Source organism: Rhamphochromis longiceps, linkage group LG13 (assembly GCF_057381845.1).
Source record: "Rhamphochromis longiceps isolate RC_006_pf linkage group LG13, R_longiceps_female_GT1.1, whole genome shotgun sequence".
NCBI classification, from domain to species: Eukaryota; Metazoa; Chordata; class Actinopteri; order Cichliformes; family Cichlidae; genus Rhamphochromis; species Rhamphochromis longiceps.
The window spans coordinates 23,363,080-23,383,532 of NC_140569.1; the positions used below are offsets into that span (position 1 = coordinate 23,363,080).

A 20,453-nucleotide genomic window follows, 5' to 3' on the forward strand; every position below is an offset into this window, starting at 1 on the left:
ATCAAGATCACTACTCTGAGGCTCTCGCTCACAGCCGCATCTCCCCTTCAGAGACATGCTGAGCCCTTAAACAGAAACTCGGATAGTATTCTTGAAATCACTTTTCCACTCCACGGGCAGTGTACAGAGCAACATCTGCTTGAGGCTGCTGTTGTTCTTTCGTGCAGTTAAGTCATGTGTGACTTATTCGATTGGCCAGAAAGAGAAATATCGCAGTGGAGTAGAAATTGGGCTATGCAGACGCTGGACTCTAGGGTTAGATGAACCTCCCTGGCACCAGGGCAACTGAAAACTAATAACAAGCCACCATATGGAGGGTGGTACAAGCAGACCTGTTTCTGCAGAGGACACAGCAGAAATATATATACACAGCTCGGGTGCTCAGCACAATTACTGACATGGCTGCAGCTCCTCCCATGAAAAACTATGCATGCAAAAGCAATAAAATCACACGTAAGCCCACTATTAAAATACAACATATTATCTAGATTATACTAGTTTTAAAGTATTCAGTTCAAATAAAAAAAATGTACACACCCACAAGCTCTTAACACTGTGAAAGCTTTAATTACAGCTAAGGAAGCCACTAAAAGCTGCAGAAGTGATCTAAACCTTAAGTATACGGTAAGCCTGCCCCGTATGCTAAAAATATGACATTAACTGCAAATTAAAATAAACACGGTTCAATTTTAGTACACTGAATAGTCACAGCTGTCATGCGTCTGCCGTCTATAGTTTTTTTTGTTCTTTGATCAGTCGCAGTTTTGTCACATTTGAATTAGGAATTTGAGGGTAAGACAGCTAAAACATTAAAAATAATTTGCCTCCATCTGCCTTTAAAGCAACCAAGAATACGTTTTCTTATTTCTCTTATCGAGCACGACTCAAAATATTTAAGCAAGGATCTCGACTAGCTTCACAGCCATCAGCTTCTCACTGATAACTTGGGTGGCTCAAAAACTTTTTGAGAAATGGAAAATCACTCGTGCTTGAGCAGAGTGTCCAAATGTGGAGCACTTGCAAGAACCTCTCAAAACACTTCAGGTGTTATTTTTGAGCCGCTAAGACTATGAGCGCAGTGCAAATCCTTAACTGATGCAGCAATCTTAGCTCTTGGATTAAATAAATTAAATTAGCTTGTAGTGACTGAAGTGAGATGATCGCTTTGAAGCTGCAGGCCACTCTCACAAATTCACGCAGCTATGTGATAAATTACAGTTTATCTAAAAGGGGGATTGGGGGGGGTTTCAGGCTATTGTTGTGGCTTTCACTGCAAATAATACATAACAGAGCTGCTTTGTGCATTTCGGCTGATCCAAGTATGAGACAAAATTGATGAACCAGACTGCTGACAACCTCGTGTGACCTCACTTATCACTCGTGACCCCTGACTGATCTCTGCCTTTAAACAATTCCTTAATCACACTCAAGTGCTCGCTGAGGTCAGAGAACTCTCTGCTAAACAACACAAGGTGCCCCATACATTTGTCTCCTGTGTGACACACCCAAAGCTTAATTATGTTTGTCTTTTATGTAACCCAGCGATTAAAACTAATGGGGGCAGCTGCACTGTCTGCCCTAGGCTGCTGTTATTCCTATTGTAATGTACTGGTCAGGCAGCCGGTCACATTTGCATTCCTATAGATGCTCCCATCAAACCACCCCTGGATGACCTCACCGTTGCCTGTAGCTGTTTTTTCTCCATCGTCGCCATTATTAGGATCAAAAAAAGTACAGGCCGTGTAACCTTATGACTGATTAGAGGTCAGTGAGGTCAGGTCAGGCACAGTTCAAAGATCTCGAGAGATGAAAAATCCAATATGTGTCAGTGTCCGCAAAACACAGCCAATCACAAGGAAGTGCGACAGGCAACCTGTCCACAGACATCCTGCTCAGGAAAGACACTCTGGAACTGATTACAGGACGTTTTTAGCAGGGATCCTAGAAATTATGGAAAAATATACTAAGGAAATAGATCAGATCTTTATCTAATGGCTTAAAAAAAGTTTTTTTTCTGAGATGCTTTATCATCTTGATAAGGCATGCTAGGCTGGGGCACCTTAATTAACTACAAAATGGGAGTAATTGATTGACTACAGGCAACATAAACCAACAGAAACCTGAATGTAATGAAATGATAAAAAATTTATATTCAGCCCAGGACTAAAAACCCTTTTGCATGTAAACCACCGAAAAAGTAAAACTTGTGAAAAATAAAAAGGGGAGCTTGTGGTACCCCGTCCCTTGCTTCCTGTTCGATACACTTTGCACATCATACAGATCCATAATTTAATGGTTTCCTAATAGCGAGCTATGCTGAAACCAAACCAAGGCCTCAGGGTCTCCCCATAAATTTGAACTTGTGCCAGTGTGTAAAATTAGCATGTGCTATGTTTGCTCATTTGGTATGTGGATTAGAAGAACATGGAAAAAGGGAATATCAAGGACTTGCTTTTTAAATTTTATCCACGTGTACGATTCATACGCATAAATCAGGTCGAAATTTAGCGCTTTTCTTACATCGTTCAAATGTTCCCCTTTTCCCAGCAATTGTAAAACTTTTTTCCATCATTTGAGGATTCCTGTGCACTCTCCAATGAACAAAACAAGACCAGAGTCTTAAAAGGGTTCAGTATGTTTTTTTAATTTTTCGAGCCATCTTCATCGCTCATTCATGATTGCATTTGTAAGCGAGAGGCTCACGTGAAGGCTTGCATGTGTGAGCACGCGCTTGTCTATATATGTTATTATGAATATTTTAGTAGTTTCTGTAGCGTTGCTTGTGCGCTCATGTGAACCAGTGCGCACTGTTCACACATGTAATTAAAACAGACTAACATGCAGGCAAAGCTAACCTAAAGTCATCAGCACCCTTCCTCGCGGCTCTCCCCGAGACTCTCACGTGACTGTGACGCTCTCAGTAACACACACGCACGCGCACAGACACACAATCTGGTCCAGCAGTAAAAGTGTCTGTGGTGTGAGATGTGTCAGTGTGAGTGATGCGGTCCTATGCGGGGGTGTTGTCCTCTCCCCTCTGTCTCTGACCAGCTTCCCCCAGCCTTCAGGCCGGGACCCTCTCCATCTCTTCACATTACTCAGTGACCTGAAACCACAAGGCCAAAAAACTTAACCAGCTCCTCCGTCTTCTTAATGAATCCAATTTTTTGCCTGAGAGCACAAGGCGTGCACATATATCCATCGTAACTCTAAATTATCTGACATTAATACAAATTAACAAGAAGCACTGCCATCAAGATTGCGCCACCCCACAATAGCAGACAATGACACTGCTTTTATATCACTGTTTGAAGACGGCAACTTATTGTACGGCCAAAAATACAAAGTCAATAAACTCATTTAAAACAGGCTATAACCAAAACAAAAGCAGAGGGGCTGATTGGTGTTGATGCCATTACACTATAAATTATACACAATATGTTATGAAAATATCCATATAATTGACTCGGCTCTATGGCAGCCATTAATTCCTGTCCTCCATTAAGTGGTTTAAATGATCTTGTAAGTAGCCATACATCTCCTGCTGCCCTTTATGAGATCAACACCACGTCTCCCTTAGAACTTAATCGACCCTCGGTCTCATTTGTCCACAAAGTCTGATGCAGGGGAATAATTATTTCATTCTGAAAGGTTCTGAGAGTCTAGCTTGTCCATTTCACCCAGCAGGTCTGCAGCTCTGCAGTGGGAGGCAAAAGTTCCTCTTCGATTCATTCCCGTCTCTCATTCATGTTAAGCCAGCTTTGAATGTCAGTACAGTATTTGCATGCCAATGTGGCTCTGTCTGCAGCTCATTATTTTCAGATGTTGACAGCCTAATCGCATGCAAGTTTAGCCCACTTTACGAACCTAATGCTCGCTACAGCCAAGTCATACTGAATAGCAGGGCCAAGTTTGCATCTGCAGTGTTCGTCTGCAGCTGTCTTATTCACTTTGGCTTTCAGGAAGGGGAACGCAAGAAAGGCAGCGAACAAAAATAATGAGCTCATCCGCAGTGACAGGAAACATTTCAATGCTGACCATCAAACAGCGCTGCCTCCACCACATCTATTTAACATGGATGTAACAAGAAGGCCGACACATATCTATCTCATGCTTGCAGGCTTCAGTTCTCCCACACGTGTGCCCGAATTTGTTCTATTAAGATGACCTTCAGGCGAGAACTCAGTCCATCTCTCCAGAGAGGTCTAGCTTGCCCCGCATTCACCGAGACAGCAGCCCCTTCACACCTCAATGACAGCCAGCGCGCACAAATTTGCTAAAGGGTACCAGTGTTTTGGTATTTCTCCAAGAGGCGGGGAATTCAGCAGTGTCAGCACCTTTTAGGATTGTAAATACAACTTGTCACAATTCATAGGGGGACCAGGAAGACAACACAGACACTTCAAGGTATCATTTCTTTACAGTCCTCGAGCAGAACAGCATGACTCACTGCGGCGCAGCAGAGGGCCAACATCCCTGACCTCGTGTAGGCCAAACACCATAAAGGGTTATTAACTTTACATGTGGACTTGGTCTCCTAGGGTTCAGAAAGTGTACAAACTTTCAGAGGCAGAATCGGTGGAGTTGACACTGAAGGGTTTAAGCATGAATGCAGCTAGCAGGCTATCTTCTACTTTCAGAAGTGTGGAAAAGTGACAGCGCTGTCATTCTGTAACTACACGAGTTGTGCACAGAACGCTGCAGTGGGCTGACAGACTGAAGTTAGAGAAATGCCCCCCACCGCAACACCCAAACACACACACACACACTCACACACACACTCACACCGTCGAACACAGAGGAAAAAAGTTAAGTCGTGAAAAGTTTGGGGGAGAATGGCACAAACGGACAAGGGAGGGTGGTGGGATTAATTAAAAGCTGCTGTAACTGTGGTGCGCTGGTGACACGCAGCCACGCGATTACTGAGATCTCTGTGTGCGAGGAATCTGCTCCCACAACTCATTTCCTCCCTATTGAGGAGGGTAGAAGGAGGGGCCAAAAATGGGACCGTCTGTTGTACTAAACACAAAGGAGGAATCGTTTTTTATTTGGAAGAATTTAAAAATCCAACGCCCCCCCAATCACAAAAAAGTTGAGGAGAAAGGGAAAGGTGGCGAGGGGTGAGAGAGAGGAAGAATGAAGTGAAATTCTTATCTTAAATAAAAAGTCTGCCGAATCTATTTCAATCAAGTGATACACCCAGCTTGAAGGGAGGGGAGGTCAAAGGATGTAAGCCACTATAATCCCAAGCTTGCACTGCTTAAAACCTGCTCGAGTTAACAGGGTGGTGTGTGTGTCTATAGACACTGTGACACTCACGCAGCTTAAACTAACATCTGGCAAGCGTACTTTATCCAACTTTGGACTTTCTCTGCATGCTCAGTAATCCTTTTGTCGCATCTAATATGCCGACACAATTATCAAATCAAAAGATACAATAATTCCATAGCAATTTAACACAGCTCATAATCGGGTGCTGCAGCGATTAGACACTTTTTTTGAACATGTGACACGTTTTCCGCCCTTCTAACACTAAAAAAGTTATAGCTTTGGTTTTGGAAACAATTTATTAAAAGTTTATTAAAAGTTATTGTTTCTATGTTCTTGAACATTTAAATTGCCTTAGACAGCAATGCAATCACTGGCATCTGATGTTTAATGATAACAATTATTAATTACATTTAATTATACTATACTATCATATATAATTATATATTTCTTCTTTTTTTTTTTAAACCTCTAATCATAACTATTTAAGACTAATACCAAAAGCACGCCCTCTCCTTTATAGGCTCTCCATAGACTGTGCTACTTTCCAGCATCAAAGAGAGCAGTGCATATCAGCTGTAGCCAGTTAATGTTAATGTCTTTACAGCTACACTGAAACTCTCCTCTGTTGGTTAATGCACTCTTTCCCAGTGGCCGGCTAAAAGATTGCTCATGAGTGAAAAGACACTTTCCTCTGTAAAGCCATTACAAATCTATTAGTGAACTTGTACTTGAACAGAGTGGAGGCTTTTCTCTGATGAGATGATCTGACAAACTTTACAACAGTGGAGGTCTTTCCCACCTCTAATATGCAGTTGTCACATTAGAAGAGAACAGAAAATGTATATGGATATACATTTTCAGCAATAATGTTTCTTTTTGCCATAATAGTCTTTTTATTCGTTCTCCGTGATCTGTGGCTCTTCACTGGAGTCATCAGCACTCTGTCGGGAGAATAACTTTGCGTGAGTGTGGGCGGAGCCTTAAAGCAGAAAGCCTGGGTGAGCAAAGATAACTCTAAAAAAAAGGAAATCTAAAAATGCACGATAAAACCTTAAATGTGTAGAAAGCTATACGAGCACAAGATCGTCATACAACTGAAGCTTGTTTGTTTGGTAATGTTTACAGTACTGAAAGAAAAAAGAAGGAAGGAAAGAAAGAAAACACATGTGGAGTGAGCAGGCAGCTGACATCTGTTTCAGCACTTCTGCCTGCACTTTCGGAGGATCTTAATTGCAGATTCAGTGACTTAATTAGCAGCAAAGTTGAAAAGTAAAATAAAAATATCTTGGGAAATTTTGAAAGACATCCCACCTAAGCTGTGAGAAAGCGACGTACAGCAGTCGGGTTGACGTGCTAAAGGTTACACCATAGCCACAGATGTCATTAACAAATATTCTTATTACAGGTGATAGCTACGGTGAAAACAGGATCCACTAGATGAAGAAGGCAGCAGTGGGGCTTATTAATTCACATTTCAGTGTTTCTGTTGAAGGCAAACAGATATGTAAAGTGGAAGTCTGACAGGAAAAAAATAGCCTATTTATTATGGACGCGATCTCAGTTTTGGGCAGCTGCATTATCTGCGAAAAATAATCACGCTGCCTAAATCATACGCACTTTCCTTTCACTTGTGGGACCGTTTCCTTTACCAACTAATAAACTAAAGATGGTGAGCAGCTCACAAATTAAAGGCTCTTCAGGAGTCAGATAAAAATTTTATGTAACCTGAAGCTTTAGGGCTACAAATTATTCATCTCCTTGCAGATATTTCATTTAAACAAAAAAACTGAAGCAGAAGAAGGAACGTTTCCACTGTGAGAAAACACTGCTGGGAATGCTGGCAGCGCCATTCTTCATTTTCTAATTATGCTGGATTATTATTAGCTGGAGACACAACTGACAAAGAAGACATACACTGATGGAAACGAAGCACTAATGAAATCAGAAGATGCCAGGAAATGCACGCCGGGCAAATAACGTTATTATAAAGGGATACTGTACTGTATATGACACAGAGGCCAACAAACAGCTTTAAGCTTTGCTGGAAAACAGAAGAAATACTGAAATAATGAAAAACTACTTTCCAATATGACTATGTTTAATTTGAGGCGGACATACTCGGTACACATACATTTGTCTACAACATATTGGCCGTGATACAGGCCAACAGCCAAATGTTCCCAGACTGGTGCTAATGACAACGGTGATGGCTTTTGTTTGGAGTCACCAGAAGATTTCAATGGTACCACGAGCTCGGTCATTAATCACTCAGTCGCCCGGTTGTGCATACATGACATGAGGGCAAGGTTACAAATGGAAGGGGGCTGGGCCCTGTAACATGGCTCTTGCCCCAGGAGCCCCAGTGGACTTGAATGAAGAGGTCCCATATATTCATAGTTACCAGGTCACTAATCAAATTATTGTGATAGGCAAGAAAAGCACAGAGGACAACAGAATTCATTTAGTTTCATCACCTCTATTGTCTCTCTGCCAGCACATCACCAGGGTATGGGATAAATAAGTAACCCCCCGCACCACCTCCCCTTTTCAACTCAATTTATTTGAATCCTTTCAGATGAATTGTGTGCCTTGCGAGAGAAGCATGAATTAAACACAACAATGAGAGGAGGCAATTTGGAAGTTCTGACATACATAGTTGTCATCTGATCAAAAAAAGGAAAGAAACTATGCAAATGCAAGTGAACAACATGAGCCAGATGGTCATAGTTTGGGGGCAAATTCACTTAGACATAAGTAATGTCTCACATTATAAACATACCCGCTGTATTTTAGGACAACACATGCGAGAAGGGATTGCTGAGGTGAAATCTGTCCATCAATCAACAGAGGTCATTTGTTATATGTCTCCTAAGGTACAACAACTTGGCAATATGTCAGACAGGACTGCGTGTGTGGGCACACACACTCATACATGTGCGTGCCGTTCACACACGCGGCACAATCCCAAAGGAATTCGGTTCCTTTGCTCTGTGGCATTTTAATTAATCCTGCGATGACAGAGCGGGTCTGGCAGGTTATGTATGTCTTGAGGCTCGGGTGAGAGGGTAGCGAGGAGAGAGAAACATGACAGTGGGGTTAATGCCAAACCCACCCAAAGGCAAAACATAGAAAGCAGCAGGTCCGCTCTTGGACAGGTGCTCCTTCTGGGGTCACTCGCCAACTCCCTAACCACACAAAGCCACCGTCTGTCACCACAAATCTGACCCGTATGGGCAGAAACAGAGAAACACATGGCCTCAGATGACTTTGGTAAATGTTAAGAATATTTAATGAATGCAATAATAATACAATATTTACCTGTGATTGAGTCTCCTCCCTTACAGGCTAAGATATACCGAGTGGGAACTTGCAGATATATTGTCTGCTCATTTCCCCTGACTCCAGGTCTGGTCTTGAGGTGCAGTTAATTTAAGCATCTTTAATGTGAATTTCATAGAGCGTAGAAGATGTACTATCACCATTGGGTTCTTTGCATTGTGAAATTTGTCATTTCAATGACCATTAGAGATCACGTTTCACACAAAATGTGATTTGAATATAAATTCGATCATACATTCACCACATCTAAAGAAATCCTTGAGAAATGCAAATCTGGTCCAAAGATGATTAATTGAAACTCTTAGTGTGACTGCCATTGTTTCATGCCTTGGAGTGGGCCAGAGTGGGTGACTGCATGCATTGGTAGTGAAATTCAATATGGCCACCTTGTCCGGTGTGGAGTGAGAATACTAAATACGGTGAAGGTGAACAGCAGGAGCGTATCCTCATGAGAAATTTGTATTTCAGAGTCAAATGAGAATCGCTTTAATCAATCACTGCAATAAACGCAAAAGGTGTTGGGAAAATTAAACTGCACAGTTTGAAGGTACATACAGGCACATACGGTGCAAGGTCAATATAAATTCAACCAGCTGTGCTAAAGACCACGACATACATAAAAGCAATACTACTTTATGCTTTCCATGTCCATCAGAAGAATATTTAAAATTGATTGAATGCTTAATGAAAGCTTAAATACACTGAGCATCCAATTCTCAAGTATCCCTCCATCCTCCGAGCGGCAGTTCGCCTTCGTCTTTCAATCTTGCATTGAAATATAAGTGGGTCCCGTGCAATAACAGAAAGACACATCATTATTAGAGGTCTCAGGGCAACACTGTAAGAGCGTGGCAAGCAGAAGAACAAACTGATGAAATATTGACAGACACTCAACCAAGACAATGGGCCTCATTGGATGCCTGTCATTTAAAAGACAGCAATTAGCAGGGCTTTTTTAGCAGATCGCAGAGGCTGCTGAAAAAGAGCAAAGTTGCTCACTTAACCATTGTGAAGTGAGAGAAACATGAGGGAATGTCTGTGGCGAAGACGTCTTTTGTTCCTAGGCGCTGGTGTTTGAGTAGTTAATAGAGTTGGAGTGCTCCTTTTATACTACCAACATACAGTCAAGGTGGTATTAAAACCATTACAAGGATAGAGAAAAAAAGAAATCAGAGATAAGATGATAAAAGAAAACAACTAATTAACAGAGCATCAACCAAAAAAGAAGGCTGTGTAAAATCAACTTAGTTACTCTGTGTCGATTGTTGAAGATCAAAACGTTTGGTGGAAAATCCCAAATGCAGTTGGCCTGCTGTTGTTGACATACCTATATTTGTGACTTTTGTCTCAATAATGAATTGAGTTATGAGTCATTTGTACCATGTATTACCCACAAGGTATGCTAAACACCAAAAGACTGATTTTACGAGGTTTTGTGAGTGTAAGAAACAGGTGAACTCACCATTTTTACCATAGTTAAACCATTTTTACATATTAACTGAACAATTGCATCACTAATTTTCTTAGTATCACTTAAACTGTCTGAAAACTGTAAAAAAGCAAGGGCTTTTCAAATATTCCTTAAGAATAAAAGAAGGGGACGTGAAGAAGCCAGAAAAGGAAAAAGACGCTGCCTCCTCAGGAGCTTTGAAAGCTAGCAAGCAATCAGTGTGGATAGTTAAAGATGAGTCATCATCATTGCAAGAAATATTTTGCAGATAAAAGGCACTTGCAGGCAGTCCTTTTCAAAGAAATTACTTAGCAGGTGATTGAAAAGACCATCTGTCTATCTTCCTACCAAAACACATCAGCAGTTCCAACCTTATTGGCTGGTAGGTGCCTATGGGACCCTGATTAGTCTCAACTACCCGCTGTTCAGTTAGTCGTTAAACACATAAAGCCTGGCAAGTATTCTGTTACAGATATCCCCCAAATGTGGCACAAATCCAACTGCCTTGTAAGGTAAGGTGTCAAAGACCTTACAACAATAGAGAGAAAGCCCCAACAATCGGATGACCCCCTACTAGCAAGTCCTTGGTGACAGTGGGGAGAAAAATTCCCTTTTAAGAGGAAAACACATTCAGGAGAACCAGGCACCAGGAGTGGCAGCCATCTGAAAGTAGACAGGAAAAAAAGACACTGTGGAAAAGAGCCAGGGATTAATAATAACATAATTATTAAATGCAAAGCTAAACATAGAGAGTGGAAAGAGGTGAGTGAAGAAGAAACCTCCAGCAGCCTTACTGCACCATAACTAAGCAAGGGTCACCTATGGGCTTTATAAAACCGGAAAGTTTTAAGCCTGATCGTAAAAGCAAAGAGGATGTCTGTCTCCTCAACCCAACTGGGAGCTGATTCCACAGAAGAGGGGCCTGAAATCTGAAGGCTCTCCCTCCCAGTCTACTTTTAAAAAACCTTGGAACCACAAGTCAAGCCAGCAGTCCGAAAGCTTAGACAAAGAATACTATGTGGGTATTGTTACTAATGAAGGTTTCTTTTTGACATAAACCTGTAAAACGCACACCTAGAAAGCATGAAGTAAACTGTGATATATTGAGAAAAGGAATGAATGGTAACAGACCAAATGTCCCCAATGATGGTCATTCTGGCCTTATCCCCCAGGCATGTACATTTCTAAATGTTAAGCTGGAAATACATTACACTCCACAGAGGTTCTTACCACGAGTTTCATGTTTTATACCTCTTTTAATCTTCTACTGTATGTTGTGACCTATTCAAGAAGCTGCTAAAACTCAAACTTCATCCACGAATGAACAAAGAATAAGCTCAGAGAGACAGGTGACCTTGCGTCTAAGCATGACATTGTGCTTTGTGAACGGTGTTACTCATTAGGCCCTCAGTGACTAATTCACAGCTCAATTTAATTTTAATAAAATGAATCGAAACCTACTGTTGCAGTATTGACCATTAAGTTAATACTATGGTGTTTGGAAATTTTTATAGTGACACAAATGAGATCCCATCAGCTAATCTGCACTACGCAGTGGCCAGATGTTACCAGATAGCTGTTAGTCTCGGTGTGTTCTTGGCCGAAAACGGACATTTGGTGGGGGGTGGCTACCCACAATAGCACAGTAGCATTAAGGCATAAAAGGCAGTTAGCTTGTGTTACCTACTCTGACGTAATTCTAGGGACTGTTCAAACCATGTGTTAAACAAAAACATCTGTTATGCTTAACCAAATTCACAACACCGTTAAACAAAGGCTGTTCACATGATAGTGATATTCTTCCACTTGTGGTTAAAACCGCTTAGTAGTGCACCAAAAATTCTTCTATGCAGGAAAACCCCGGTTGGTGAAATGGGTAGAGTAGAGGTTAACTCCCGTGTCAAAACGCTTTTGCATTTCAAAACAATGCAGTTTTAAAACTTGATGTAACAGATTCTTTTTTTTTTTTTTAAAAAGCAAAACACTGACTTTATGAGGAAGATTGATTTTGTGTCTGCTTGATACTGGTGGAAAATAACAATGAAAACCATCAACCCATATAAACTATTAATCCAAAACCTGCAACTCCAAGCAAACTGCAAAATGGAAACAGTTGTATTGCACCTTGGTTAAACTGATCATGTAAATACATCACATAAAACTGTGAAAAGGCCAAAGAGTAAACATTGCATTAGTCAGTAAATGCAGCAGGTTGAAATCACTAAATGAATTATCCACCAGGCCGTTGCATATTAGAGTACGTTCACTGTCTGCAGTAATTCTAAAATCTATTTTTATAGCAGCATTTAGTGTCCCCAATTGTTGTGTCCATGAAATGTTGCATTAATAATGAAACTGAAGTAATAGGCATCAGTGTGCACGTTGATATTAAGGTTTGGGGTTTTTTGGATGTTTTTTTCTTCTACTTTTGGGTGCATGCTGAAAAACATTTGTGTTTTATACCAGTAAATAATACATGAGGTGTCTAGCTTTTCTGAAATCTGACCATTAGGATGTTATGTAAACAGAAAATAACAAAGGAGTAATGATTATATTCACAAAGAAATCAGTGCATTCAGTAGGCAGCCCACATTACATGTTTGCTGATGTTTTATGCAGATTTTATGAGCAGTTCTTTATATTTTCATAATTAATTTTTGTCCTATTATTATTTGATGGTCTTCAAAAAACCCGAGTGCGATGTCCAAATGCAAGCGTTAATGCGGCAATTGTGTTGAGATAATGTACTTGATGAGGCTATTTCACGGACTGGCTTCATTTTTAGCCGATGAGCTTCATTAGTCTCAGCCTCTAAACTGGCACTCAAACTGCATGGCTAAATGGTTATCAAGTGCTAAGAGCCTTGCCGGGACCTGTACCACACACAATAAACCTCTGATATTAATTAACATCAGTTGTTCATACATTTTATTGGCTGATGTTTTTTTAATAGACGCTTGGTACGACGGACAAATTCAAAAAGGTACACTTCACTGTAAGAGGTCAAAAAAGACAATTTAAAGTCAATTAGTCTGCGCAAGGCTTAAGGAGGAGATGGCAGTGCAGATGAGAGAAACAGTCAAGCCACGGGAGCTCTGGCTCAGACGGAAATCCAGACTATGGGGAGACCCTGTGTCTGCCAATGTGAGATAAGCATAGTGCACATACTATGGCGCGCTGCCTCGTACTGTTGCTTTAGAAAATGGAGTGGAGAGAAACGGTCGGGGTCAGGCCTGCTGCAGGATCAGTTTTACGAAAGCTCTGTTCCCGAAGAGGCCCTCTGATAATGCGTAGAACAGGCAACTTTTGTTCTTTATTTACATTCTTGTTGGATTGCCTGGGATAAATTATAGAGTCAATTTTGGTTTGCATAAGGGTTGATGAGGAGGTGGGCCAAAATGCAAGTGAAACCGCAAAAGCTTCAGTACCCCAGAAGTCAGTGATGTTTGTGAGCACGCTCTCCTGAAAGAGGCAAATAACTCCCTGCCAACATGGAAAAGCCAGGGTGAGAGTGCGCCTGGCCTCAGCGAGAGTATCGAGGCCAGCTGGCAGGAGGAGGAAAAAAAGGATCAGAGGGAAGCTTTACAGGTGTCTGTTCTAACACTGTGTCTTCTTATGTGAGTGTACGGGAAACGCATGAATCCTGTATTTTTGGCGACGGTTGATACCTCCTTGCTAAAGCTGTTCTCACAAAAAGAAAAAAAAGACGAGATGGCAGCAGCTCCTCAAGATGAAATCTCTGGCACGTACACCTTGTCTTTGAAGTGCTCTTTGATTAGCTTAAAAATCCCATACATCATCTCTTCTAATTAAGTGTGTTTTACTGTTCTGATACAATATCCATAATGGTAAATCAAGTTCACACATACAAGTTCAACAAAAAGTTTTTGTTTGTATAAAAAAAAATTTCTTTGTCAGTAAAGTGTAACACAAAAAAACTAAAAAATAATAATGTGACTGTAACCATCAGTGGAGTATGTGAATGAGCACAAACATTCAGCTAAATTTAAATATTTGGGGATTCTTGCAAATGGACATTTCCTTGCATTACAAAATGGAGAAACAAGTTGAAGTTTTGGGATTTTTTCTTTTTTAGAAACCATTATGTGTCAAGCTACATAAAAAAAGCAAAAATGTACCAAAAAAGGGGGGCATGCCCCTATCCTTTCAATTGTTATGCAGCTTTGTGTGCATGCAGAAAGTTTATGTCAGAGGGAGTTATTCTCTCCCACAGAAAGCAGCTCTTAAACCCCCCGAAACACCTCACTGCTCACAAAAGCATACCAAATGTTTTGTTGGCTGCGAGAGTGAGCGTAAAAGTTTACATGCATTCCCAGCATCTGAAGAACTAAAGACCTGGCGGTTGGCTTCAAGCGAGGGCTTTCTTGGGAAGTCTGACATTAGAGTCAAGCCAGTTGCATCATCTAGCTGTAAGCCTTCTTCTCGCTACAACTCTTATGACTAGTCAGGAGCCGGCATGAAGCCAAAATCTAACTTAGTTTCTCTACAGTCTGCATTAATGTAGCAGTGTCGTAAGCCATATCTCAACTTTACAACATGCAGACTTTTTGACATCAAGGGACAGAAGCAAACAGCTGGATACTTGCCACTGCATGATGTGCCATGAAAGGGTTCTATTCTGTGCAAGACATCTATTTCGACTCACTGAAAAGCTGTTGCCAGACATGCAGATTGCATCAGATTACAACCCATCGGTTGGTCGGCACTGCTGCTATTCAAATGACCAAACCAAAAAAAAGCAAATATTGAGCAAATGTATAGAAGTATAATGATGTGTTTTGGGGGAAGAACCCCTCCAGTTCAATGATTTTTTTTTTCTTTTTTGTTTTTAGATCATTCAGACGGTTTTTCCACTTTTTCTGAAAGCCCAGGTCAAACACAGACAGACAGACAGACAGACAGACAGACAGACAGACAGATAGATAGATAGATAGATAGATAGATAGATAGATAGATAGATAGATAGATAGATAGATAGATAGATAGATAGATAGATAAGGTCAATTCCTTTTTTTCTTTTGTTGTCAAGTTGAACTGCTTGGCAATCAGCATGTTCTTGTACTAACTGTACAGCTTTATTGATGTTCTTATTCCAATATCAATGAAAGCAAGCTTTTTCTTTTGCTTTGACACAATCAGGTGTGTCATGGTTTTAACAACTGGTTGTTAAAAACCAGTCTGGTTTTTAACAACCAGTTGTTACAACCATTCCCAGAGGATTACTTTAATTTGTAATGGCTATGCCCCCAGTGCAGCAGAAAAGCTGTGTCTAGCCATGTTGCTAGGCTAATGCTAGCTACAGCTAGCTAGAGTTTTTTCATGTTCAGGCTGTGACCCAAGTTAATATATATGTGGTTCAACTTTTGCTACCAGCTGGCAGCTATCAGAGACCAATACCTATACTTAAATCTGACTTACCATAAGTAAGTAATAACATTTTATCTTGCTTCTGGCTAATCAGGGAAGGCTGGACAAAGGCCCTTAAAAAGACATGAGCTAAAGTGGAGTGTTTAAGACAGCGAGGGAAAAGAGGTCCTGCCACTATGTACAATAATTATACTTGCTTTAGGTTTTTTAGGCATTAAAGCACAAAAACCTAAATATTAAACCAATATAAAGTATAAACGTGTAAATGATAATAACATGGGCTCTTCAAATCAATCAACCTCCTAATAAATATAAAAGCAGAGTGGTTGCTCAAATTGAACACTGAAAACTGTCTTTGTTCTGTTTCATCTCCAAGTCTGGGACAATTACAATGATTTGGCATGACTTCAGACAGTGTGGTGCAGTCAAATGAGCAGTTTAGACAGTGAGCCTTCATTAAAAATAATGACTGCAGCACAATTAATGTAGGTTATATACAGAACACGGAAGCTGCTGCACCTATCACGGCATCAAAAAAACATAAATATCACTAAAATGCTCCATCTTTCCCCTTTGAGTCACTAAGTCGGCATAATAAATCAGCATAATTTAAAAGGCAATAATTTCTGTGGTTCCACTTCTTAAATTCTTAGCTGTAATGATTTGGTTTTGTTTTCCTTCAAGAGCTTTTTGCCATTAACAATCTCATGTAGGCAGCCAAAGTACTAAAGGGGAACATCTGGGGAGCAACTGTGCAACAGTACTAGTTTGAGAAATACATTTTTATATCATGACAGACATGGCATGTTTATATCTACAAGGAATATTAATTAATTTATGATGCCAGTAGTAATGAGCAGACTCTAATAATAAAGTAATTCATATTTTGATAAATGTAGTATATTTATATGGTGCTTTTCTACTCTAAATGACCATTTAAAGCACTTTAGGGTATACTTATTGTTTTAACCACACACAAACTTAAATCACATTATCTACCTTACAGCCAACACCAACCTGGAGCCGTCTTGCAGTGTTAACCACTGTACCAGCACACATATTTGAGTAAATCCAATGTATAGCTGTTGATATATTATTTGAGCTAATAAACATGATAGCTTTGAGGTTGTGTCATATCATTCTGGCATCAAAAGATGAATATGAGTACATGAAGCATGGCTTATTTGATGCTAAGCAAGGGAGCATGTCAAGAGCTAACTGCTATTTGAATTTTAATGAGTCAGGTAGAGGTTTCTAGCAATTTAAAAAATTTTTATATCCAAACAATATGCAGAAAATCTGAGCCAATCACAGGTGTCCCAGTGCAGCAACACAGTGGGGTTAATTTGCATGTATTTTCTTTGAATTTTATTTTTTTTTACAGTTCAACACAAAAAATGAAAGATTAATGAATGTCATTACTATTAATCCTTCATTTTATAGATTAGCATGTGGCATTTGCTTTTAGGGAGCTTTCAAACATATCAAAACAGAGATATGCACATCCTTTTGCATGTTAACTGCAAAAACTAGAAAATGTGAGCATAAAAGAATATCAGTAATATTTGTAGCTTCACCAGCCACTGAAATGCTTTAAAAACAGATAGCTCAGTAGTACTGGGGTGATTAAAAAGGACTGCGCTTCATGCGGAGACCAACAAGAAGCGATGCCCTGAGGATCAGGACCCGGAGCACAGCGAGAAGACACTCCTGGTCTGCTCCATACAGTCATTAACCTTTCTCCAGCAGGGACTGCCACGTGCTTTCTTCTTTCATTCCATTCACACACTTCATTAATAAGCTCCTTTTCATAGACTAATTCCCGTTTCAAATTCGCTCTTTGTTAATTAGAAGCAGGTTCAACCTCACAAAAAGCTTCTATTGTGTTTACTTTTTAATAATATTGCCCCCATGTAAATGAATTATAACAGGGGAAAAAAGAAAAGGGAAAAAAAATGGTGTCCAAGGAAGACACTTGAAAAAATGCATTGGCAAGTAATTGAGTGTGGATGCAAACACATTTTGTGCTTTTTCAGTGTAAAAGCTGCGTCTTGCCTTGGATTTCTCTTCTGTTGGTGTTTCTAATTAACTCCTGTTTTCAGGGGGGGATTTAAAATAGGCCAGTGGAGAGACTCGCTAAAGGGAGAGTTATAACGGCCTCCTCATCCAGTAAATTAACCTTGGCTGCCTTTTTGCATCCAAAATGTAACAGGTTTCTAATCAATGCTGGCTCCTGAACACGTCCTTAAGCTGGGAGAAGAACGATGCTCAACATGAGGCGCGCGCTGATAACGAAATAGCCAAATATACATTTCCTACCACAAGACGCTTTTGTCAGAAGCCGTGGATATGTGGATCCACTGGTGTCAAATGACACAACAGTCAAACCTCAGCTGGGATGTAGTCTGTATCACAGAAACCGAACACAGATGTAATAAAGATAACAGCGAGAACGTACAGTTTGGAAAATTTTAAGGGATTTCTGCACTGAGTGAATCTCTGTCAATGGAGAAAGCCAATTTATTTACAGATATTTATCACCAGTGGGAGTTCCCCTCGAACGGCTCATCTCTCCTCGACCGCCTTCATCTCTCACTGCAGCACCCGTTTGCTGCTCCAGAACAATAAAATTAACACAGTCATGCAGACCTCGCGTGTCCGTAGGTACAGATTTAGGAGGACGGTATCCTTGAAAATATGTGCTTTGAATTTCAGGGCGCGTATATTAAACAGGCTGAGGAACGGAGGACTTTTTACTTCATCCCACCAGTTGTAATTAAACAAGACAATGAACCCTCCATTCCACTGAAGCGCCCATTCTTTTCTAATCAAGGGCCAAAGAAGCGTGTTACAGCCATAGTTAGAAACTTGCTTATTTATCTTGCTGTACGTTCAGTGTCATTACTCTTCACTGGGCATGGCATAATTGTACATAGCTGTCATATACTGCATATGTAATATACTTTGTATTATGTGAAAAGGGAAGCAGTTCATTGCCGCTTCACCCAAATACAATTATGATATAACCTTCAACTAAAATTACATCATAACACAGGGGATATATGTGCTATCCTGTCAAACACAGTGGGAAAATTTACATATTAAACACTATATTTCTATTCGATAGCCTAAAATGAGTCAGTCTTGTTTTAAAGCCATTTCTTAATTGGCAGTGTTTGACTAGCACTAGCGCAGTCACTACCAAAACACATGAGTATGGATGGAGTGAGTCTAACATGTATGAATATATATATATTTTCTGCTTATGGAGCTATTTCTTTGCACCCTTTACACAGTGAGAGGAAGCAATAAACAAGGTAATGTTATTAGAGTAAATAAAATGAATTGTTGCATATATTGCACACATGTGTGTTTAAATGCAAGCGAGACAAGTTTAAAGACTTCATACAGTAAGCTGAGAAGCGTGGAGCCAGACAAACATTTCCCCAATTACCGTCCATGCAGGGTTTTCATTAAGTACTTCCACATAAGAGTCTGACTAGCTACTCTTTGTCTCTACAGCCGTCTACAGCTAATCAAATTCACAAGCCGTCTCAGAAGCCATCTCAGGCTCCCATTATCATTAATCTGGATGGCCATCTCATCGGCACCGTGGTTAACGAACAATGTTAGGGCTAGAAATTCAATTTTCTGCAGTTAGCAATTGAATTGGTGATCAATTGTAGCATCGCTGAGATGAAGGATTGTCAGAGCAGGGTCTTCCATTGTTCCATTATCAGAACGCTCAGATGAGCTCCTGAATCCCATTAATAAAGCGCCAGTACAGCAGCTGTGCATCACAGACTGGCCAACACTGAAACTGACCCTCGCTGTTATTTCCGCTGTGGGAGAAAGGATGGGAATGGCAAACCCAATATTTTTACAAGGTGAAATATAGCATCGCTATACATTCCTTAGCAGTACAGTGCTAGAGATTAAAGATTAATTGAAAGTTTATTATGTGGGGAATAAGTCCTGTAAGAGTGTAAAAAAAAAGTCCTTCTGTGAGCTATTGTCAGTGCATGTAGCAGCATAACAGAAAAAAAATTCACACCATGTCCCCATCAAATGCTATATTATTGGTTTCAATCGTTTACTGAAAAAAATACATTATTTAACCAGACCGACTGATTCACCGTGTTCCTGTTCAGGCATGCACAAACAATAGGACGAAGTGTAAGGATGCATAGGAGCCCCGGCAGACAAGAAATGACTAAGACGAAGTGGTAATAACAACCGAAGGATGCAGGTTTGTACCTTTATTCTGATTTTGCAACAAGCAGGAAGAACAGCATTATAAGTACTTTTCCTTACGCCCTAGAAAAGACACGAGTGAGCATACTTTCCCCCAAGAGCAGCTGTTAATGTTAATAAATTTATTACTGTTCGGGATTACGAGAAGTAATATATTACCGTATACATGTAATGTTTTACCTTAACAACCTTGGAAGAGTTCTTTATTGCAAAATTATACAAAAGTATTAAAAAGGGCGGCATTTAAATGCTTGCAGTGCTCGTCAGGAGGCTGACGGCATCCAGTAAGTGGGTCTGGTCTTGTGCGCTGAGGGAATAGAGAAGATGTTGTGTGTTAGGGGAGCACCAACCCTTTTTGCAGTGCTGCACAGGCACCGTCTGACTGCGATGAACTCTATTGAGACAGAGTGCCTGCCAGAAGAGCATAAGACTAACTTGAATTTGAGATTTTGTTGGTCACTAAAAATAACATTTAAATAACTGCTGAGGCACTAAATACCACAGATTATATCAGTATCACAAAAATCAGACAGACAGACAGACAGACAGACAGACAGACAGACAGACAGACAGACAGACAGACAGACAGATAGATAGATAGATAGATAGATAGATAGATAGATAGATAGATAGATAGATAGATAGATAGATAGATAGATAGATAGATAGATAGATAGATAGATAGATAGATAGATAGATAGATAGATAGATAGATAGATAGATAGATAGATAGATAGATAGATAGATAGAT

General features: G+C 40.2%; 1 protein-coding gene across 1 annotated transcript in view; it reads right to left on the reverse strand.

The window, feature by feature from the left end:
• macrod2 (mono-ADP ribosylhydrolase 2) overlaps positions 1 to 20,453 on the reverse strand; it is a 423,775-nt gene that overhangs the window by 348,327 nt on the left and 54,995 nt on the right. The window lies entirely within an intron of this gene.